The sequence below is a fragment of the Henckelia pumila genome, chromosome 4 (assembly GCF_033568475.1).
Source record: "Henckelia pumila isolate YLH828 chromosome 4, ASM3356847v2, whole genome shotgun sequence".
NCBI lineage: Eukaryota > Viridiplantae > Streptophyta > Magnoliopsida > Lamiales > Gesneriaceae > Henckelia > Henckelia pumila.
Window position 1 is genome coordinate 10,073,779 of NC_133123.1, and position 22,204 is coordinate 10,095,982.

At 40.8% G+C, this 22,204-nt stretch overlaps 1 long non-coding RNA gene across 4 annotated transcripts; it reads right to left on the reverse strand.

Moving 5' to 3' along the window:
- Window positions 1–5,265: 5,265 nt before the first annotated feature.
- LOC140867067 (uncharacterized) lies at window positions 5,266–7,662 on the reverse strand. Of its 4 annotated transcripts, none has more exons than XR_012145035.1 (6): window positions 7,535–7,662; window positions 7,255–7,394; window positions 6,317–6,373; window positions 6,165–6,235; window positions 5,826–5,920; window positions 5,272–5,331 (listed from the first exon to the last, which is right to left on the reverse strand). It is a non-coding gene; the product is annotated as an uncharacterized lncRNA (long non-coding RNA). The 4 variants fall into 4 exon arrangements; XR_012145036.1 differs by having other exon boundaries at window positions 5,826–5,925; XR_012145033.1 differs by having other exon boundaries at window positions 5,266–5,920.
- Between the last annotated feature and the right edge of the window lie 14,542 nt (window positions 7,663–22,204).

Sequence of the window (22,204 nt, forward strand, 5' to 3'; positions counted from 1 at the left end):
TAAAATAAATAAATAAAAAACCCTTCAAATTTTCATTTAGCATAGAACAAACCCATAAATCAGAACGAAAGAATTACATCAAAGTCGTCCAAATCATTCTTGGCCAGATTTGAAGGCACGAGTCTAAGAGGAGCTCCGCAATGAATGAGACAGTTGGCTGCCTCTTTTTTCGTCTTCCCCCTGCCTTGACACCCCAATGCACAGCTCACGTACGTTTTCTGTAAACCCAAACCAGTAACAATCAACCGCATTATGGTGCGTTTGGAGGTAAAAGTATTGGAACACATTCAAATCGAATCCGATTTGAGCAATTTTTTTCCAATCACATCAACGCATTTCAAAACCTCCCTACTACACTTCAGAATTCATGCCTTTTCTACCCGATTTTCAAACCAAATCCTCGAAATTAAACGATATCTTGACACAAACACATGCATCCATTGCCAAAATCAAAGCACGCCCACTGGAAAAACTATTGGAATATATTATATATTATTTTTTGTATATTTTGTAATTATATTTTTCCTTTTTATCTCTTAGGTCTTCTAGTTGTATATAAATATTTTTGTATTCATTTTTGGAATATATTAGAGAAATATTATTCCATCAGTTTCTTCATGGTATCAAAGCTCTCTCTCATACGCCAATAAAATTTTCCTAACCCTACTACACGCAGCCGCCGTCGCCCTCTTTCTCCGCCGCGCCGACCGCCGCCGTTTTCCATAGCAACCACCACCAATTCCGCTGCTGCTCCTGTTACTCCGGTCTTCTTCAATGCTGCTGCTCATGCGCCCTTGAAGCTCACCTCTTCCAACTTTCTCTCATGGCGACTACAGTTCATGACCTTCTTATTGGTCATGATCTGCTTGGATTTGTTGATGGTTCTCATCTCTGTCCACCCAAAAGCGTCACCATTGCCACCTCTACTACATTGAATCCTGAGTACACTGCCTGGATCCGCCAGGATCAACTAATTTTGAATATTATCATTGGATCAATGACTCCCTCATTGATTCCGTTTATTGCAACTGCCACCACCTCTGCAGCCGCTTGGAACACCATCACACTCACTTATGGCAAGCCCTCCTGTGGCCGCATAACTCAGTTAAAGACGCAACTTCGCAATCCTGTGAAGGGTTCTCAGTCCATAACCGAATTCATGCAGTTCATAAAATCCAAAGCTGATGAACTGACTCTCATGAACTCACCAGTTGACATCGAGGATCTTACGATCAAAGTTCTTCATGGTCTGGATGATTATTATAAAGAACTTGCTCATGCTATTCAGGCTCGTGATTCTGTAATCTCGTTTGAGGAACTGCATGATAAACTCCTCAATCAGGAAGCGCATCTTACTGCTTGTCGGGACACTCATCTCACCCTTCCAGCCACCGCCAACACGTCTGCCCGATCGGGTGGCAGCTACCGTCGTTCGTCGCCCGTCCCGCCTCCACCTTTCGTCTCGTCTCCCCACCAAGTCCGCCAACCGGGAGGCTGGGCTTCACGGCCGTCGCCGCCATCCTACCAATCGGCGAACGGCCAGCGTGTTCCCCGCCCCTATCTTGGGCGCTGTCAGCTTTGCGGTCGTCAGGGGCATTCCCCTAAACGTTGCCCGGATTTTACTTATCTGCCAGCACCTGCAGCATCCTCTGGGCAGTCGTATTCTGCATCTGGTCCATCTCCTCCACCAGCTGCTTACTCACTTGCCTCACCTTCTCCGTCTGACTGGATCCTTGACTCCGGCGCAACTCATCATGTGGCCTCTGATCTTGCAAACTTTTCCCTTCATGACCCTTACGTAGGTTCTGATGGTGTCATTGTTGGTGATGGCATTGGTCTTCCCATCACCCACACAGGTTGTCTCTCACCGCCCTTTAACCCTGCTTCTCTTAACTTTACTCATGCCTTGTGTGTGCCGTCCATTACGAAGAATCTTTTATCCGTTTCACAACTTTGTAAATCTAATGACGTCTTGGTTGTTTTCTCTTTCTCTGCTTTTTAGGTGAAGGACCATCGCACCGGGGCAATTCTCCATCAAGTTCCACTTAAGGACGGTGTCTACTCCTGGTCTGAGCGTCCATCGTCATCACCACTGGCTTTTACTTCCTCTGTCGTGTCTCTGTCTGTCTGGCATCATCGTTTAGGTCATCCATCTGATCGAGTCCTGCGCCACTTAGTGGTGTCAAAATCGTTGTCATCCTTTAATTCTTCGTTGCGTCAGTTTAATTGTAACTCTTGCAAGTGTAATAAAAGTCATAAATTACCTTTTCATGATTCTTCTTTATCATCCCAATTTCCTCTTGAACTTTTATTTTCTGATTTCTGGACATCTCCTATTACCTCATGTGATGGCTATAAATATTATGTTATTTTTGTTGATCACTACAGCAAATATATCTGGCTTTACCCTTTAAAACGTAAGTCGGATGTTCTCTCTGTGTTTCGGTGTTTCAAGTTCCTAGTTGAAAAACGTTTTGGTCGTCCCATCCTCACTCTTTACACTGATAATGGTGGTGAATTCCTCGCTCTCAAAGACTTCCTTAGTCAGCATGGAATTTCTCATCTCACTACTCCTACCCATACTCCCGAACACAATGGCTTCTCTGAACGCCGTCATCGTCATGTTGTTGAGACTGGTCTAGCACTTCTCCATCATGCGTCTGTCCCCACTAAGTTTTGGCCCTTTGCCTTGGCCACCGCGGTTTACCTCATAAATCGAATGCCCAAACGCAACCTGTCTTACAAGTCCTCTTTCGAGCGCTTGCTTGATTCCCCTCCCAATCTCTCTAAATTTCGTATCTTTGGTTGTCTTTGCTACCCCTGGCTTCGTCCATATTCTCCCCACAAACTTACCTCGCACTCATCCACTTGTGTCTTCCTTGGTTACTCTCTCACTCAGAGTGCTTATCTGTCTTACGAGCTCTCTTCTGGCAAAATATACGTCTCGCGTCATGTTGTCTTTGTCGAGTCTGAATTTCCCTTTGCCAGTGGTGGTTCTGGTGTTGGCTCATCTCTGAGTGTGCCGTCTGATGTGCCGATGGAGGACTCCCTGGTTGCTGATCCTTCAATACCTTATCCCTCTTAACCATGCCCTGTGCCCCCCGTCTGCACCCCTGCTAACCCAATCCCGACCCCCCCTCCTATCCCGTCCGAACCACCACCCTTGCCAAACCCCACGGCCGAGCCACCTACCCATACATCCCCCACTCATCCTATGGTCACCCGGTCCAGAAACAACATCTTCAAACCAAACCCACGTTTTGCCCTCGCGGTTATTCCTGACTCCACTGCATCTGAACCCACCACTTATACTTCTGCGCTCAAGGACCCGCACTGGCGTGCCGCCATGTCTGACGAGTTTGATGCTCTTATTCGCAATCACACATGAGATCTTGTTCCCTCTGACGTCTCTCAAAATGTGGTCGGTTGCAAATGGGTGTTTCGGATTAAACGAAAATCGGATGGCTCTGTTGATCGCTACAAGGCTCGCCTTGTTGCGAAGGATTTTCATCAGCGTCATGGTCTTGATTACTCGGACACTTTTAGTCCTGTGGCGAAACCCACTACTGTTTGCATTCTCTTATCTCTGGCTATCTCCAATGGGTGGTCTATTCGTCAAATGGATGTTAACAATGCATTCCTGCAGGGTGATCTTGCCGATTGTGTTTATATGGCGCAACCGCCTGGTTTTGTTGATACTTCGCTCCCCACCTATGTTTGTAAATTGAACAAGGCAATCTATGGTCTCAAACAGGCACCGCGCGCTTGGTACACTACGCTTCGTCAGTTTGTACTCAGTGTTGGCTTCACTTGCTCTCTTGCTGACACCTCTCTATTTGTTTTTCGCTCTGGCAGCATTACTATGTATCTTCTTGTCTATGTTGATGATCTCATTCTCACAGAAAATAATTCTGGTGCTCTCCAGACCTTCATTGATCGCCTCAGCAGTCGTTTCTCTGTCAAGGATCTGGGTTCCTTATCTTATTTTTTAGGTGTGGAGGTTGCTCCCCATGAAGGGGGTCTTTGTATATCGCAGAAAAAATATCTACTTGATGTTCTCACTCGCACGAACATGGTTGACTCCAAACCAGTTTCTACTCCGCTTGCCACGTTGACGTCTCTGCACCTGCTGGACGGTTCTCCCCCTGCTGATGCTACATTGTATCGTCAAACAGTGGGCAATCTGCAATATCAATCTTTTACTCGTTCCGACATTGCCTTTGCTGTCAACAAGTTATCACAGTTCATGCACTCGTCTTCTTCCATTCACTGGGGTGCAGTTAAACGTCTCGTACGCTACTTAAATGATACACGTTCCTATAGTCTACTTCTTCGGAAAAGTTCCTCTCTGGTTTTGCATGCCTATTGTGATGCGGATTGGGCTGGTGATCTTGATGATCGCACTTCCACTGGTGCATATATTGTGTTCTTGGGCTCTACTTCTATCTCCTGGAGCTCCAAAAAGCAAGGAACTGTTGCTCGCTCTTCTACTGAGACTGAATATCGTGTCATTGCCTCTACAGCTGCCGAAATCCAATGGGTTCGATCGCTTCTTCAAGAACTTGGGGTTGATGTTGGGTCCTCCCCAGTTTCTATATACTTTGACAACATTGGGGCTACGTATCTCTGTGCTAATCCTGTTTTTCACTCCCGCATGAAACATATTGCCTTGGATTACCACTTGGTTCGAGAGCTACAAGAAAAACGGCTAAAGACAACGGATTTTATCCGTTGTCGTAGGCTGCAGAAAACTGTTGTACTTTTAGGTGTTGTTGAAAGCGCTGCCAACGACAACGGATTTTATCCGTTGTCTTTTCTCCCTACGACAACGGATAAAATCCGTTATCTTTTCACCAAACAATCCGTTGTCTTTTCACCAAACGACAACGGATTTTATCCGTTGTCTTTTCTCTCAACGACAACGGATTTTATCCGTTGTCTTTGCTAAAGTCCGTTGTCTTTTCTCCCTACGACAACGGATTTAATTCGTTGTCTTTTAGCGAACTTTTAACAACACCGAAAAATACAACAGTTTTAAAATGACAAAGACAATGGATAAAATCCGTTGTCGTTTCTCAAATAAAAAACAAAAAAAAATAAATTTAATATACAAATTTCAATATTATAAATAAATCAATATTTAAAATTTCCAAATTAAAATTTAATATACATTTTTCAATATTACAAATCAATCAAAACTCTAATTCTAATTCAATATTACAAATCAATATTCTAATTCTAAATAAAAATATATAGATAGACTTATGAACTAATTTATATAAATTAACTTGAAACACTCCTTCGATAGATCGAGTTATCCACCATTATCCCCTGCAACAATTCAAAACAAGATTACAACAACAAATGTAAATTATCGAGAAATGGCAAAAACATAAAATAAATGTGAATTTTAGTTTTCACTTGCTACACTGTAAATGAAAATCAAACTACACTATAAATTGTATCAACGAGTTTCACAATACATAAACCTTGACATACAGATAAATGTATTCCAAACAATTTAGAGCATCAAACTGAAACAAAAAGGGTCGGCTTGTTTCCCTAATTTACGCCCGCATCAGTATTTGAATAACATCAACTTTTGCATTAATGGTAAGTGCCTTGAGAGAAGGAGCTGTATTTCATAACTATTATAACATCTTAAGAATACAATCATGTAATCTCCTACCAGCATCTGGAATTGCAGGAAAAATAAGTCAAGCAAGGAATAAATATGATAGATACTGTATAAAGTTACATAAGATCATAAGGAAATTGTTCCAACTTAAATTTTCTAACCATACAACATACTGGACAAAACTTACGGAAAATTGGTTTGCAAAAACTGGTTTATCCTCACAGATTCTAGGAAACATTTTCCACCGCATGAATGCACCTTTGTAACTTCTCCCAACGCTACCTGCACTGAAAGTTGTGTTTGCTCATGGACAGAGACGGATTTGGGTAAAAATTAAATTCGATTTTCATTTCAATCTTAATTGATGAATACCATTATCCTCCTGAATATATCAAATTAATGCACTTTCATCCCATATTTTTGTTGGTGTATAACAAAACTAATTTTATAGTTTTCAAATATCATTCACTTTTGTATTGTTACACTTTTCTAGTTAATATAAAGAAGGGAGTGTTGAAAGTCATACCCGATACCACCTACAGGAACCCCGTGTAAAGATGTTGTTTGGCGCTTAGCGAAAGGATCAATAAATACTAGCTGCAAGCAAAGGGAGTGTTAAGAAACCTTCAGAACAGAGGACTAATAACTCCATCTTTCAATTACAAAATGGAAATTTACCCCGTATCTAGATTTTTCCTCTCGGAGATACCTCCACAACCTATATGCTATTTGGGCCTATAAAACAAAATATATATATTACAACTTATATACATGGAAGAACAAAACACAACGAAACCGAAGACTTGATAGTCAATCGCTAGGTTCAAAAAGCCAAATGATCCAAATTTGGAAGCCACTTAAATTCTCATTATCTCTCGAACGTGTAACAAAGCAAAATTGGATTTAATCATATTCAGATTTCAAATGCACAAGAGTTTAACATGTCATTGAGTATGTTTGGCTGGAGCAACAATATGCAAAACATTATCATGGACTTCAACATCCACATTCTGAATGGCATAACAAGCAAGTATCTCAGTCCCAATTTTGTTAAGAAACAATTTAATGTGACCACAAAATACTTTTGGAAGTTTAATAACCTCAAAAAAGGAAGAAGTTTTAATATACATCACAAGAAAAAGTCAGAAATAAAAAAACATCACAATTTGAAAATAGAATCAATCTAAAAATTTAGCATAGATTAAACATTAGAAAGGTATACACTAATACAAGAGGCTTCCTCTATGATGGTAGTCAATTTTAGATTGCTAAACCCCGATGGGTTACTGTGTTTACTAAACACTGGTGAAAAGATTGAGCAAAAACAACAGAATAAGAGGTTTCAATATGATATTGAAGTAGACGTGAAGTCGGATTCTTGCAATGGATTTAGAAAAGAATGGTCCTTCTAAGAACTATTGTTAGTATAGTGCTGGATTCTCTAAAAATTGGAAAAGCATATAAACATTAAATTTAGAAAACAGAGTTTGGGCACTCAAATTTAAAAAATATACGAAAGGAGCATAATCAGTTTTACAAAATGGGTTATCTCGGATAACTTGCAAATCCACTGGATTCCATTTACTTCACAGAGTATAGTACAACTAATTTCATACCACGACATTTAGCGCCAACTCTCTCAAGGGACTTCAAGGACTGAAATGACCAGCCTCCTGTGAGATTTTTGAAGAGGCCACCTCATTTCTCTGGCACTCCAAGGTAGACGAATCTGATCGGATGGTACCTTGTGAGGTTCCTGGAACATCATGAACAATTAAATGAATTGAATAAAAAATGCGAGTAAAAGAATGAATTGAATAAACAACCTAAAATATGAGTCAATCATTGCTATGAAGTATAATTTATGAGTATTATTTAAAAAAGTGAAGGTCCAACCTGGAAAAGGATATCTTCTTGTTTACAGGCAGCAGAGTCTTTATCCATAGCCGAGAATTCTCGCTCTGGAAGAAACTTAGAATGTCTCCGAGGTAAAACTAACTTTCCCCTTTATTTTCAAGTTCAAGAAACCAAAAATAAAACATCCTAAAGGAGTTCTAACAAAAATGCTAACCACCTAAATGTGTTTCCAATAAATTAAATCAGTTTAATTTATTTCACCTCCAGTCATGTTTCCAGATATCATTTCTTTTTTTTTTTTACACAACTTAATGTCATTCCTAAAGATTTAATTTACACACAATCTGAAGTTTGCTGACACACTATATATGCTTAATAAATAAATAAATAAATAAATACAAAGAGCATTATAGATTAATTTGAGATCAGAGATAACACTATCATATATAGATTAGCCAATGCGCAAGCTCGAGCTCGAGCTCGAGCTCGAGTTCGAAGAATGCTTTTTACCGAAGAATCCAAGAACTTGAACCATAAGAAATTTAATCACAGAAAATTTAAACAAGATCACTACAAGTTCCATTCAAATTTCAATCGGTCGATCACATATATATCATATAAAAACATGAACTTATAAGAATTACTAACCAAACCATGCCTGAAGGCAGAGCAATCTTAAAGCTCGTAAAGACATGACTAAAAAACTCGCGGGTAAAGCCTTCCCACGTTTTCTCAAATTTCTTCGCCTTGAGAACATATAAACTCAACATAAGTACTGAAATCCACAACAAAATGGAATCTTCTACCGGAGTCCCCTAAATCCTAGTGTAGTCCAGTTAACCAAAACATAAACAATTCCAAAATGTTTGAAGAAATCTCAAAAGATTTTGCAACAATCCATGAGCAAAGATCCCGGGCCATCAGGCAGCACAAAACAGGCAACACAGTTCAAGCAACCAAAAGATATATATATATCTTTTCAAATAAAGAATCTCGAACAAATAAGGTTAAAGTAGATCTGCTCACAAATCAATTTCCAGATCTCACAGTAATGTTTCACAAAAAGCCAAATTCGAGTCATAAAATCACAAAAACTGAAAAAGTATTCAGCTACTACCGCGAAAATAACAGGAAACGGAACAATAATAACAACCAACTTTGATAAAAAAAAAAAAAAAAAAAGAGGCGGCGTCACGTACAGGCAGCCCCTGCCTCGAAGGAATCCATTGAAGCCAAGAAAAAGAAGGTGAAGATTGTGCGATTTGCTTGGAGGAGTGGCCGGTTGGTGAGGATGAGGAGCAAAGAGGAAAGAAAGGAGGCGAAGGAGAATAGAAAGAAGAAGCTGGATTATTGGTTGGGCTAGGGCTTTTGTATTATATGTGTATATGTAAATATGTTTGTTTTAAAAAAATAAAAAAAATAAAACCAAAGACAACGGATCAAGAGATGTGTTGTCTTAAACTACATAAAACAATAGAAAAAGACAACGGTTAAAAATAACCGTTGTCGTAGAGCTTAAAAAATACACGCATACACAACGGTTTTAAAAACCATTGTCGTAGAACTTCAAAAACCTACTCATAGACAACGGTTAATTAAAACCGTTGTCGTAGACCATAAAAAGCACGCTCATAGACAACAGTTTTAAAAACTGTTGTCATTGACACATATAAGACAACGGTTTTTAAAAAACCGTTGTTTTTGTTCATTAAAAAAGGGCCAACAACAACGGTTTTATTAAAAACCGTTGTTAAATATCAAAAGACAATGGTTTTTCAAAAAAACCGTTGTCTTTCAGGTGTTGTTGATACCATTATTTGGTGTAGTGGCTTGTTCAGAGTAATCAAATTCGATGTTCTCATATCTCTTCTTCTGATCAGCTAGCTGATGCTCTAACAAAGCCGCTTTCCAGTACACGACTGCGTCTACTTTGTTTCAAGATTGGTGACTCAGCTCACCATCTTGAGGGGCCTATTGGAATATATTCTATATCTTGGAATATATTCTATATTATCTTTTGTATATTTTGTAATTATATTTTTCCTTTTATCTCTTAGGTCTTCTAGTTGTATATAAATATTTTTGTATTCATTCTTGGAAATATATCAGAGAAATATTATTCCATCAGTTTCTACAAAAACCTAGAGCAGGTGGATCGATATCCCTCAGAAATGTTGCACCTCAGCGATGTTGATTTCTTCGACCTTCAGTTTCAACATTTCTTGTACCATCAACTTTTCAGCTGCGGGATTGTAATCCATGTCTGGTATATATGAATATGTATGTAAATCCGGTGTTTGTATATACGGGAACAGGGCCAGGTGAATTTCAGATTTTTATGGAATTCCTTTCTTGGGGCTTAATCCAGAGCATTTATTTTAAATAAATAATAACGAATAATTATAAGGGGCCGGATTTTTTAAATATGGGCTTGGGTCTGGCCCATTTGTATTTCTGTAATTGGACATTTTTTTATTGTTATATTTATTATTTAATTTTGATACCGTCACTTTACGTACTAGGAACTTGAAACAAATGCTGAAATTTGAATTTCATGAGCAAAACATGAACAAAATGTTGAAAGCCTAAAATCGAAAATGGCTTGAATTTGGATATTCCACTTCTACCCATAGTTTTGTATTTGTTCCATATATATTATCCTCTTTTCTTTTTCAAACAGATTAAGAAAAAGTTATTGAAAAGTAAATTTTATATAAACTTCCTATTTTATTCCTATTTAATGTATTAAAATATGATTGCACAATTTGCAAAGTGTAGTTAATATGGTATATTAGTAAAAAGAAGTGTAAAAATATTACTAAATATGATATATGACTATATATTTGGAACAAACAAAAAAAGAAACGTGAACAATATAATTGGGATGGAAGAAGTAGTAATTTTTGAATGATATATTCGGTCACACTGATAACAAAACTAAACACACAAAAATGGGGGAAAACACTTTGATGATTGATATACCTCAATAAAGTGATCTCCTTGGATGAGCTGAAGAAGCTCCTCCAAATAAAAGATGAACTGCTACTGACCTGAAACTACTAACAAGAGTGTTAAGGGGGGCCGAAAGGTGTTCCGGCGTATCCCCTCCGACGCTCAAGTCAGATGCTAGGATAGCGAAAATATAGAGAGTGGTGTGTGCACACGAGTGAAAAAGATTAGGGTCCAAATAATGAAAGTGAACCTGGTATTTATAGGAGAGGGCTCCGAGTTTAGCGCATACTTTCCTTATCAAGAATCCGTGAATCCCGGGATCATAATCCCAAATATTTAGGCTGAGATCTCGCCCGAATCTTATCTGACAAAGAAAATAACAATACACTTAATCTGAGCTGAACAGTCATCATGAGGATGCTATACCGCTGCTCTCCCTGAGGTTATATGGAAAGGGGGTGAGTAAGTTATTGCTGAACCCCTGAACTCCACCTGAACACTGATCCTAACATCTTAGCTAGCTCATCAAGGTTATTCAACCCCTCTACTAAGCTAACTCCCTATTGACATCGGGGCTGAGATGAAATCCAGAGCTCCCAACCCGAGTTGGAGAGGATGGTGAAGAAATTTGGCTGAGCTCCCGAGCTCCCGAGCTGATCTCCCGAGCTGAGCTCCCGAGCCAAGATGGGGTAATGGTGGAGGAGCTTGGCTGAGCTCCCGAGCTCCCGAGCTGAGATGGACATTACAATGGGAGAGCTTGGCCGAGCTCCCGAGTTCCCAAACTCCCGACCCGAGCTGACCCCCCAGACGATTTTGGCTAGCTAAGGATTGATCTTTACCTTAGGGTCATCTATGAGCTGAGGTGATTTTCTCTTCCGGGTATCACAAGTCCCTCCGATAAAAGTCGAATTGAGGTCAAAGACTCGAAATTCGTTTTTATGCTGAGATGACCCTAAATGGATGCCGAGCTAAGGTGCCTGGGAGAGGTTATCCTCTACTGTACTGAGCTGAGGCACGTGAGTGAGGAAACCTGTAATTCTAATAACACGTGTCATCATGTAACGGTAACTTTTCAAATTTCAGAAAATCCGAGCCGTCCATCTTCCAAAAAATCAACGGCCTGGATTCATTTGCTCCTTCTATAAATAGGTCTTGACTGTGAAAATCCATTTTCACCTTTCCCCTCACATTGCTCCTCTTAATTTTCTTTCAGATTCCCTTTTCCGAGCTCCCGTGTTTTCTTGATTCTTCTGTTACCGAGCTCCCCGCCTAAGTATCCTTGTAAGTAATGGCCTCCTCCTCCCGAGCTAACTCTGGAAGCTCGGATGAAATATTCCGAGAGGTGGATCGATTTGATTCCCTCGCACTTACCCCCGCAGGAGAGCCTACAGGCCAGGACCCTGCTCACCCCTCAACCTCGGCTCGGGATGATGACCTGGGCAATGACCCAGAAGCCTCTGTGGTGCCGTGGTTTGAGCAGTATCCCTCCGAGCTAGATGCCTCGGATGAGGAAAAGATAAGAGCTCTATCCCACGCCCCAAAGACTTATGAATTCATCATTCCTAACCCCACAGACCGAGCTAACCACCCTCCTCCAGGGTATTATACTTTTTATTTAGATCAGCTGGAGGCAGGTCTTAGGTTTCCCCTCCCCTTACTTTTCCAACAGCTCAGCCGATACTATGAGCTTCACCTAGGACAGTTCACCCCCAACTCCTTCCGAACTCTCTGTAGTTTTGTAGTTCTTTTTAGGACTCTGGGCTTCGAAGTTAACTGTTTTACCATTTGTAACTTCTTGCTGCCCAAACGTTCTGAGGAGGGCCCCTTTTATTTTTCCTGCCGCCCCAACTGTAAATTTTTTAAGGGTTCTCCCAGCTCCAATAAAAATTGGAAAAATACTTTCTTTTTCGTATGTCCCTCCGACGATTGGGACATATGTTCATCTTGGAGGGATGTTCTCCCACTCCTACCTATTCCTGCCCCGGGCTTTCGTCAAGGGGAATTGTTTACTGGAGCCCAAAGGGCTATAGGGGGAAGGTGCTTTGATGTCTCTGCCCTTTTGGCAGAGGACCTGCTCTGCCACCATGGGCTTAGCTCGGTAGATGTTTCTGTTCGAGGAAACTTAGGTACGGCCCTTCCCCCGCCCGTGCTCCGCTTTACTAACGTTATGCTCTCTCATTTCCTGTCCTGACCTTCTCTATGTCTCGTGCAGAAAAAAGGGTTATGGATTCAGCCATGAAGAGAATGTTGGAGAAGAAGAAAGCAACTGCCCCATCAGGGGCCTGGGCTGAAGGGAGCTCAGCCAAGTCTAAAGCCTCTTCACCACGGGCCACTAGCAAGCCTGAGCCTTTTGCCACCCAGTCCAAAGGTTCAAAAAGGCGGGCACCGTCAAGCCCTCACCCTGAGGTGGTGGAGCTGGACTCCGGGAAATCTTCTATTCCGGAGGTGGCACCCCTTCGTCAGTTCAGGGCGGAGAAGCCTCAGACTCCCGTGGTCCGGTGCAGGACCAATTTCTTCGAAATGTATCACGATGCCCTGCGTATTGTGGGGGTCGGGCCTACTCCAACGGCTGGGTCAGTCCTTCGGGATATGATCTCCCAGGCTGACGCCGATTATGTGAAAAGCCTTGGATGGGCTGAGCTGATGCAACGTTCTAACACTGCCTCAGCTGAGGTAACCTTCCCTTATCCGTTACTTTATGTTCCTCCTTTATATTCTCTTTTAATTGTTCTTTTCCTTTCCTAGGCTGCTGTCCTGAACGCCGAGATGTCCCTCCGAGCTTCCATGACTCGAAAGCAACTTTCTAAGGATGCCCGAGGTTATGAAGCTCATTTTGATGAGCTTAACCAGTTAGCGGAGGACGCGAAGCTTGGTTATGAGAAGGAGGTGGCCAATCTTCGAGCCCAGATAAAGGAAATGAGGATGGGCTTCCAAGCTGAACGGTTGAAGCATCAAAGTGACTTTCGGGTCTCTGAGGTGCAGAAGGAGAATCTTTGGAGCGAACTCAAGGGGTCCCATGATCAACTTGCTCAGGCCCTTCAAGAACTGGAAGAGTCCCGAGCTGAGCTGTCCAAGGGAGCTGAGGGCTTCAAGGAGGCATTCTTGAAGTCTGATGAATATATGGATGAGGTGGCTGCCCAAGCCTATGGTTACCTGGCCAAAGGGTTCGACGGCTGCACTCAGCAGTTCAGGGCAGCAGGCTATCCTCCTGAAGGGACCCCTGTGGACTTCCTGGACCTAGACGGGTTTGCCCTCTCCCTTACCTCAGCAGAGGCAGCAAAAGAGGATGGGGGCGTAGATGAACATGGTAAGGATGAGGGCGAGGGAGAGAATGAAAGTTAGTTTAGGGTTTTTGTGGATGTAAACATTTAAATTTTTGCCTTTTCACGCCAGTTTATTTGCTTTACATTTTCCTTAGTCTTCATAATTCAAACTGACCTCCTTAACCTTCCCCGATGAGCTGAGCTATGCTCCCTAAGGAAAGCGTAATAATCATTAAAAATAAAACCAACAATCGACGGTGAACTGAGCTGAACTCCCTAAGAGGAGGTAAGACTAACTCTTCAAAATAGGCTCACCCGAAGGTGAGCTGAGCTGAGCTCCTTAAAGGGAGGTGAGATTATCACCTAAAAATGAACTAACACCCGGAGGCATCGAACTGAGCTGAGCTTCTTAAGGGGAGCAAAGTACTTATTTAAAAATAAATTAACACCCGGAGGCGTTGAACATAGTTGTGCTCCCTAAGGGGAGCAAAGTACTTGTTTTAAAATAAACTAACACCTGGAGGCGTTGAACATAGCTGAGCTCCCTAAGGGGAGCAAAGTACTTGTTTTAAAATAAACTAACACCCGGAGGAGTTGAACATAGCTGAGCTCCCTAAGGGGAGCAAAGTACTTGTTTAAAAATAAACTAACACCCTGAGGCGTTGAACAGAGCTGTGCTTCCTAAGGGGAGCAAAGTACTCGTTTAAAAATAAACTAACACCCGAAGGCATTGTGCAGAGCTGAGCTGCCAGAGCCGAGCTGAGCTGCCAGAGCCAAACTGAGCTGCCAGAGCCGAGCTGAGCTTCCGAAGCCAAACTTCCGACCTGATCTGAACTGTAACACCCGGTATTTTTAAATACGTAAATCCGCATGCATAATTAGGATATTTAATTATTTAAATTTTAGATTTATGGGTTAAATAATTATGTGAATTATTTGTGCATGATTTAATTTATTTTTAAGCATTTAACCCATAATTAGTGATTTTTATGATTTTTAGTATTTTAATTATTTTATCGCGTTGACGGGACCGTGGACGGACGAGATGACAACTTTCCACCCAAATTATTTTATGAGCCTTTTTAGAGCCCTAAAATATTATTTTGAGTTTTATTATCTCAAAATTTTAAGTATTTAATTTTATATAATTTTAGGAGTCCATTTTATTCAAAATTAGCCAAAATATTGACTTTTTAGTATTTTTAAAATTTACTTAATTTAATATTTCGGGATTTTTATTTTAGTATCAGATTTTTTTTTAAGTATTAGTTGGAGCTTTTAAGTTATATATTTTAGTATTAAAACCATTATTAATATTTAATTATCCTAAAACCTATTTTAATTAAAAATTTAAAACCCCAAAACCTAATCTACCCAAACTACCCGATCACTCACCTTATTCAGCCGTCACTCCATCTCCTCCATCTTCATCTTCTTCATCTAGAAATCCTCGAGAACTCCATAGCTCGGTTTTGAAGGGGTGTTCATCGTTCATCGTCCCGGGAAACGTTCTACGCAATTCGTTCTTTGAATTCATCGGTGAAAGGCATGATTCTTTCCCTTCTTTTTCATGCCATATCTGTTTTATGCGTGTGTGTGGGTGAACATCAGATTTTTATTTAAAATTTTTCAGAAAACAAATCGATGTTTGTTGTAGGCGCACGGCTTTGATTGTTTTGATGGACATGCTCACGTTTTTTTTATTCCTCCATGCATGGTACGACTGCTGGTAGGGGTTCAGAAGGCGTGGTGCGTGGCCTGGACTCGAGTGGCTCGAGTGGTTCGAGCCAAACGAGCCCAGGAAACCACCATGTGCAGATCGGCCCCTTAGTTGACAGATTAGGGTTTAGCGGAAGGGGTGAGTGTGCGGTCATGCAGGGCAGGTAGGGGTCTGGTGGGTGCATAGGTTAGGACCGGCAGGACCCTGTGAAGGTCCTGCCGGCGGCGACCGGCCAGTGGGGGCCGGGCTGGAGCGGCAGCAGCCCTGGAAGGGCTGCTGCACGCAGCCGAGGGCAGCAGGGGGGAGGAAGCTTCGGGTTGTCGGGTTTTAGGGTTCAGCAGGGTCCGGGTCGGGTTGTGGGGCTTGGGTCGGGTCAGTAGGTTAGTGGGTCGAGTTAAGTTGGTCCGGGTCCGGGTTTGGTGGGCCGGGCTCGAGTCTTTTTAATTTTAAAGTATTTTATGAATTAATTGGTTTTTGGGCCAATTAATTTGAAATAAAATTATTTGGGCTCCCAAATAATTTTATTTGGGTTTTTAAAATTTTAATTAAGTTAGTCCATTAATTTTATGGGCTTTTGAGCCCATAAAAGTTATTGGGCCAGTCTTTGGGCTTTTGGGCCCATTGGGCCAGTTTAAGTTGTTTTTGGGTCTAGAATGTTTTTATGGGCTTTAAATTATTTAATTGGGCTTAGAATAATTTTTATTGGGCTTAAGTATGTTATTGGGCCAGTTTCAGTGTTAATGGGCCAGATTTAAGTAAATGGGCTTGAGTGTTAGGGCCAGCAGTCCAGGACCATCCATGAGAAAATTTCATGTGTCCTGATTATATATTTAATTATTTTTATGCATTGAAGTTATTTTAATATTTATATGTTAGTAAGAAATTTAAATTAAATATATATGAAGGACACACATTTTAATTAAGTACATGCATTCATGAAATAATTTTATGCATAATTAAATGTTTAAGGTTGAGCAATAATAAAATATTTTATGATGGAAGTTGAAGTAGTGTGACAATTTAAGGGGGATTCGTCCCCATATGTGAACTATTGAAGGGCAGTTTACTGTCAATTTAAGAGGTGATTCGTCACCGCCACGTACGTTGGTTTCCACGCTGATTAGTATTTAATGTATGATTTAAGGTTACACTACGGATACAACCATGCGATGTTAGAAAATTAATTGCTCAACAATGTTTATGTATTATGTATTTATAGGATATTTGAGTTAATTTAAGTTATGTTTATGTCATGATATTTTTAAGCATGTTCATTCATGTATATGTATGTATTAGTATTAAATTGATTTAAATTATTTTAAACCCTTGTTATGTTAGCATGTTGGGCCTCTAGGCTCACTACACTGGTATGGTGCAGGTGAGTACGTTGAGGATGAGGTTGTACCCACCGGAGGCGAGGATGTATGAGCAGGCATGCAGTGACCCCGTGACCGTGATAGATGTCTGAGTCACATTGCATGTTTAGTTATGTCAGCACGTTACACTTTTTATATTATTTTTCAGTGGTTGTGTGTTTTGAATATTTTATTGAATATTGTCAGTGCATGCAAACTTTAATCATTTTTCTTATGCAGTATTTTTAATTAAATGTTTGACTCAGATATTTATTTTATTTAAAGAATGCAATTTTTATTTAAGTTATTTATTTATTTATTTATTTTAAATCTTTTTATTCTGTGCATATATGTATGGGCATATATGTACATATTTTATTTAGTAAGTAATAAAAAAAAAAAAATTCCGCATATTTATTTATTTAATAATTATAGAGTTAGGGTCGTTTCATGAACTATGTTCTCAGATCGCCTAAATGGGCTCCCGAGCTCCCGAGCTTCCCAGCCAAATTTCCTTGACCACCAGCTCATCTATATGAGAGCACTGTGAAGTGACCCCTCATAATTACCGAGCGCGTGTTTAATTAACTTGCTAACACCATTTGTACTTAAGTATCTAAAATGAGCTAAGGGCTGAAATCAAAGTGCCGCAACTGAACTGAGCCCAAAAATCAGGGTCGAGGTGACTAGACTAAGGTAGAGAGCTGAGACAAAGTCAGGGGCTTAAGAAGCGTGACTAAGGTGATGAGCTGAACCAAAGTCAGGGGCTTAAGAAGCGTGACTAAGGTGATGAGCTGAACCAAAGTCAGGGGCTTAAGAAGCGTGACTAAGGTGATGAGTTGAACCAAAGTCAGGGGCTTAAGAAGCGTGACTAAGGTGATGAGCTGAACCAAAGTCAGGGGCTTAAGATGCGTGACTAAGGTGATGAGCTGAACCAAAGTCAGGGGCTTAAGAAGCGTGACTAAGGTGATGAGCTGAACCAAAGTCAGGGGCTTAAAAAGCATGACTAAGGTGATGAGCTGAACCAAAGTCAGGGGCTTAAGAAGCGTGACTAAGGTGATGAGCTGAACCAAAGTCAGGGGCTTAAGAAGCGTGACTAAGGTGATGAGCTGAACCAAAGTCAGGGGCTTAAGAAGCGTGACTAAGGTGATGAGCTGAACCAAAGTCAGGGGCTTAAGAAACGTGACTAAGGTGATGAGCTGAACCAAAGTCAGGGGCTTAAGAAACGTGACTAAGGTGATGAGCTGAGGCACATATACATCAATATTTCTGAAAAAATAACTGCTTATAGATAAACGTAGAAGGTAGCTTGCATGAATTACAACTTAAAGGAAAATTGAACTTGCAACATTTAAGAATAATATTTGCGTAAATTGTAAGCGCTCCAAGGTCTCTTCAACATCTTTCCTTTTGAATCCTCCAAGTAGTAAGCATCCGAACTGAGCCTCATCACCACCTTGTATGGTCCTTCCTATTTAGGGTCGAGCTTCCCTACAGCCACCTCCTGAACTTTTCTCAGCACCAAATCTCCTACCTGGAAACCCTTCCTGCGCACCCAACGATTATAGGACCGAGCTATCCTGTTCTTGTATGCCTCCATCCTGATAGCAACAGTTTCTCTCTTTTCACCCAAAAAGTCTAAGTCTTCCTTCCTCCTCTTTCCATTTTCTTCATCATAGAAAATGATCCGAGCCGACTCCTCTCCAATTTCTACTGGCAAGACGGCCTCATTTCCGTACACCATACTAAATGGAGTCTCTCCAGTCCCAATTCTTGGTGTGGTACGATATGACCATAACACACTAGGGAGCTCTTCCACCCAATTTCCCTGGGCTTGGCCCAAACGCATCTTCAAGCTTTGCACCAAAGATCTATTAGTCACCTCCACCTGACCATTACACTGAGGATAATGGACAGATGTGAAGTGTTGCTGAATTTTCATTTCTTTACACCAAGCTTGCACTCGAGCCCCTTGAAACTGCCTCCCATTTGTTGGAAAACGGTGTTTAGATCAATTAAGAATTGATACCCGGTGCAGCGGAAGTTTAAAATTTTTATTTTATTATATGGAACGATTCCATATATGGGTATCAAAACTTTTACGATTAAATTTGTTCAAGTAAAAATAAAATCACAATTAAATTTTTACCTCGTCAAGCAAAGGCTTGATCGTGGACTCCAACAGAATTTAATCTGCTCTTTTTGTAAATCCCGGGAACCGATGACAGTCACGATCTAACTCCGGAATTAGGTCCACGAATGAAAAAAGAAACCCTCTGATTGACTGCACTAGAAATCAATCAGAAGTTTTACGTAGAGAATAAACAGATATGATCTGTTAATCCGATTTGTAATTTTTCACAAAAATCACAAGTCGAATTTTCTCCAAAAGGGACAGAGGAATTTTCAAAAAACCTCTTGAATAATATAGACTGATTTTCAAAAATTACTAGACTGAAAGCTTGTGTAATTTTTGAACACAGTACATATATTTATAGATAATTTCTAGTTATAATTGTATCAGGACTCTAACTCCTTAAAGCCCATAATCCATAACTTAAGCCCAACAAGCCAAGCCTGTTGTTATAGAAATTAATATAAAATTCATCATGACTCCGATTGATAAACTGATTTCACCAATGTGCACAGAAACCATTTCTGCATCTTTTAGAGTCAAGATAATTTTTCTGAATCCGAATTCAGTGATTTCCAAAAATGCCCATCCATATGTCATTTTAGGAAATCCCACTCCCTTTTAATTAAGAAGTCCAACTTCTCTTTCATTAAATTTAACTCTTTAAAGTTAACTATCTCTACGTGGTTTTAGTAATTCATTACTTGTGTAACCCTCAATGGTTCAGGAATACAGCTAGCCGTGGGCTCACAACTCCTTGTGACTCAGAACAACAATTTCCGACTTACGCATCGAATCATGGTAAGCGCGCCTAGCAACATCGCCCCATGATTCCCTAGGTATTACTGATAGTGCCTGCAAGAACCAGTAGATTTTGGTTAGCGTACAGTACGGTCCCTTCAACCAAATACCCCGATCGAATCAACAACCATTGGTGCATCGAGAGTCGTTCGAGATTCGATAACTATACATAACATCTTGGAGATCTATTAGTGACATCGCATGTGTTACTAGGAACACCAAGTAACCTAAAACACATCATGTACTCTGGCCAGAGATTCGTCACACTAATATCTCCTCAGATCGCATAGGATATCCACACTCGCAAGTATGTGGTGAATCCTTTACAACAAAGCATCGAATCCTATATGTGTCGTAACTGTACCCAATCCCGACACCTGATGACCCCAATAGAGTCGATAAACGAGTCAAAGTACAGTACTAGCATATAGAGTCTCAATGATGTTTCAAGTAATAAGGACTAATGGTGTACAACCAAAACCGCTGACTTTATCAACTCGATAAGTGATAACCACTTGGAAAGTCCAAATAGGGTAGTTCGATCATTCATCATATGAATATCCATTTGCATGCTTTGAACATCTCTATGTTCCATACCAATGAAACGTGGTACTCGGCATCGCAAATGCTAGTCTCAATCTCGAGCGATCCTTATCCTTATTTGCGGACGGCTCAATTGACTAGGAACTGTTTAGAATATACAGTGACTATAAGATGTGTTTCATGATAGCCATCCCCATGTGCTACCACATCTTACATACACTATAGTATATTCAAGGTCTTTATCAAAACAACAATAGTATATCATAATATAACAATATGAAAAAAGATAAAGTCAATGCCATTATAAAAGTGTAAATTATATTAAACAAAAGATTGTTTTACATAGAGTCATAAAAGCCCTTAGCCATAAGTTGGCTAACCGGGCACCCACTCTTTCACCATTGTCAGATATGAGCTTATGTGGTACTCCAAATCTGCACACAATATTCTTCCACAGAAATTTCAAGACTTCCCCTTCAGTAATTCGAGCTAAAGCCTCTGCCTCAACCCATTTAGAGAAGTAATCAATAGCAACCAGCAAGAATTTCTTTTGAGCTGGGGCTGGAGGGAAAGGACCCACAATATCAATTCCCCATTGATCGAAAGGACATGCTGCTACTATCCCTTTCATTAACGCTGCTGGTTGGTGCTGAAGTCTACTATGTCTTTGACAACTATCACAAAAAGTCACCAAAGTTATGGCATCTTTCAGAATAGTGGGCCAAAAATATCCCGCCAAGAGAACTTTACGGGCTAGAGAATAAGACCCTAAATGATTACCACAACACCCCTCGTGTATCTCCTTTAGGACATAATGAGCTTCCTTGGGGCCTAAACACTTGATAAAAGGTCCGACAAATGACCTCTTATAAAGAACTCCCTCCATCATCACAAAGCGGAGACTCCTCTGTTTTAACCGATATGCCTTCTTCAGATCCTTTGGTAACTCACCCTTCTCCATGTAATCCAAGAGCTCCTTTCTCCAGTCACTCTCTTCCTGAGCTAATGGTGCGAGCTCAGTAGAGGGTGTCAATTCCACTTGCACGAAAACTTCCCTGGTCTTACAGTTATGAAGTGAGCTAGCCATCTTGGCGAGATAATCTGCTTTTTCATTGCCCTCCCTCGGAATTTGTTCAAACAATATCTCATCAAAGAAACCCTTAGCTTCTTCTATCACCCTCATATATTCCTTCAGCTTTTCATTTTTGACTTCATACGTTCCATTCACCTGCTGGGCTACTAACTGTGAATCAGAGTAGAGGTGCACCCGAGCTGCCCCAGCTTGCTTAGCTGCTCGGAGGTCAATCAACACAGCCTCATACTCTGCTTCGTTATTAGAAGCTCGAAAATCCAACCTAACTGCCAATCTGATCTCATCTCCACGAGGGGAGATCAAAAACACCCTCACCCCACATCCTTCACTATTAGAAGAGCCGTCAATGTATACTTTCCACAAATCCTCTGCTTCCATATGTCTCGTTTCGGCAAGGAAATCAGCTAACGCCTGGGCCTTAATGGCCGTCCTTGGTTTATACTGGATATCATACTCACTGAGCTCCGTAGTCCACTTTACCAACCTTCCCGAAATATCAACTCGAGTTAATATCCTCCCAATATGGCTGTTGGTTAGCACCACAATAGGATGTGATAGAAAGTAAGGTCTGAGCTTCCTTGCTGTCATAACCAAGGCCAATGCTAACTTTTCCACCTCTGAATACCGAAGTTCTGCACCCTTAAGGGCATGTGAGAAGAAATAGATAGGGTGTTGAGCTGTTCTCTCCTGCCTAATAAGTACTGAGCTAACAGCCCCTTCCAAAGCTGATAAGTAGATGTACAATGGTTCACTTGGAATTGCCTTAGCCAACACAGGGAGTTCAGCTAAATAGCTTTTTAAGTCATCAAATGCCTTTCCACATTCATCATCCCATTCAAATTTCTTGG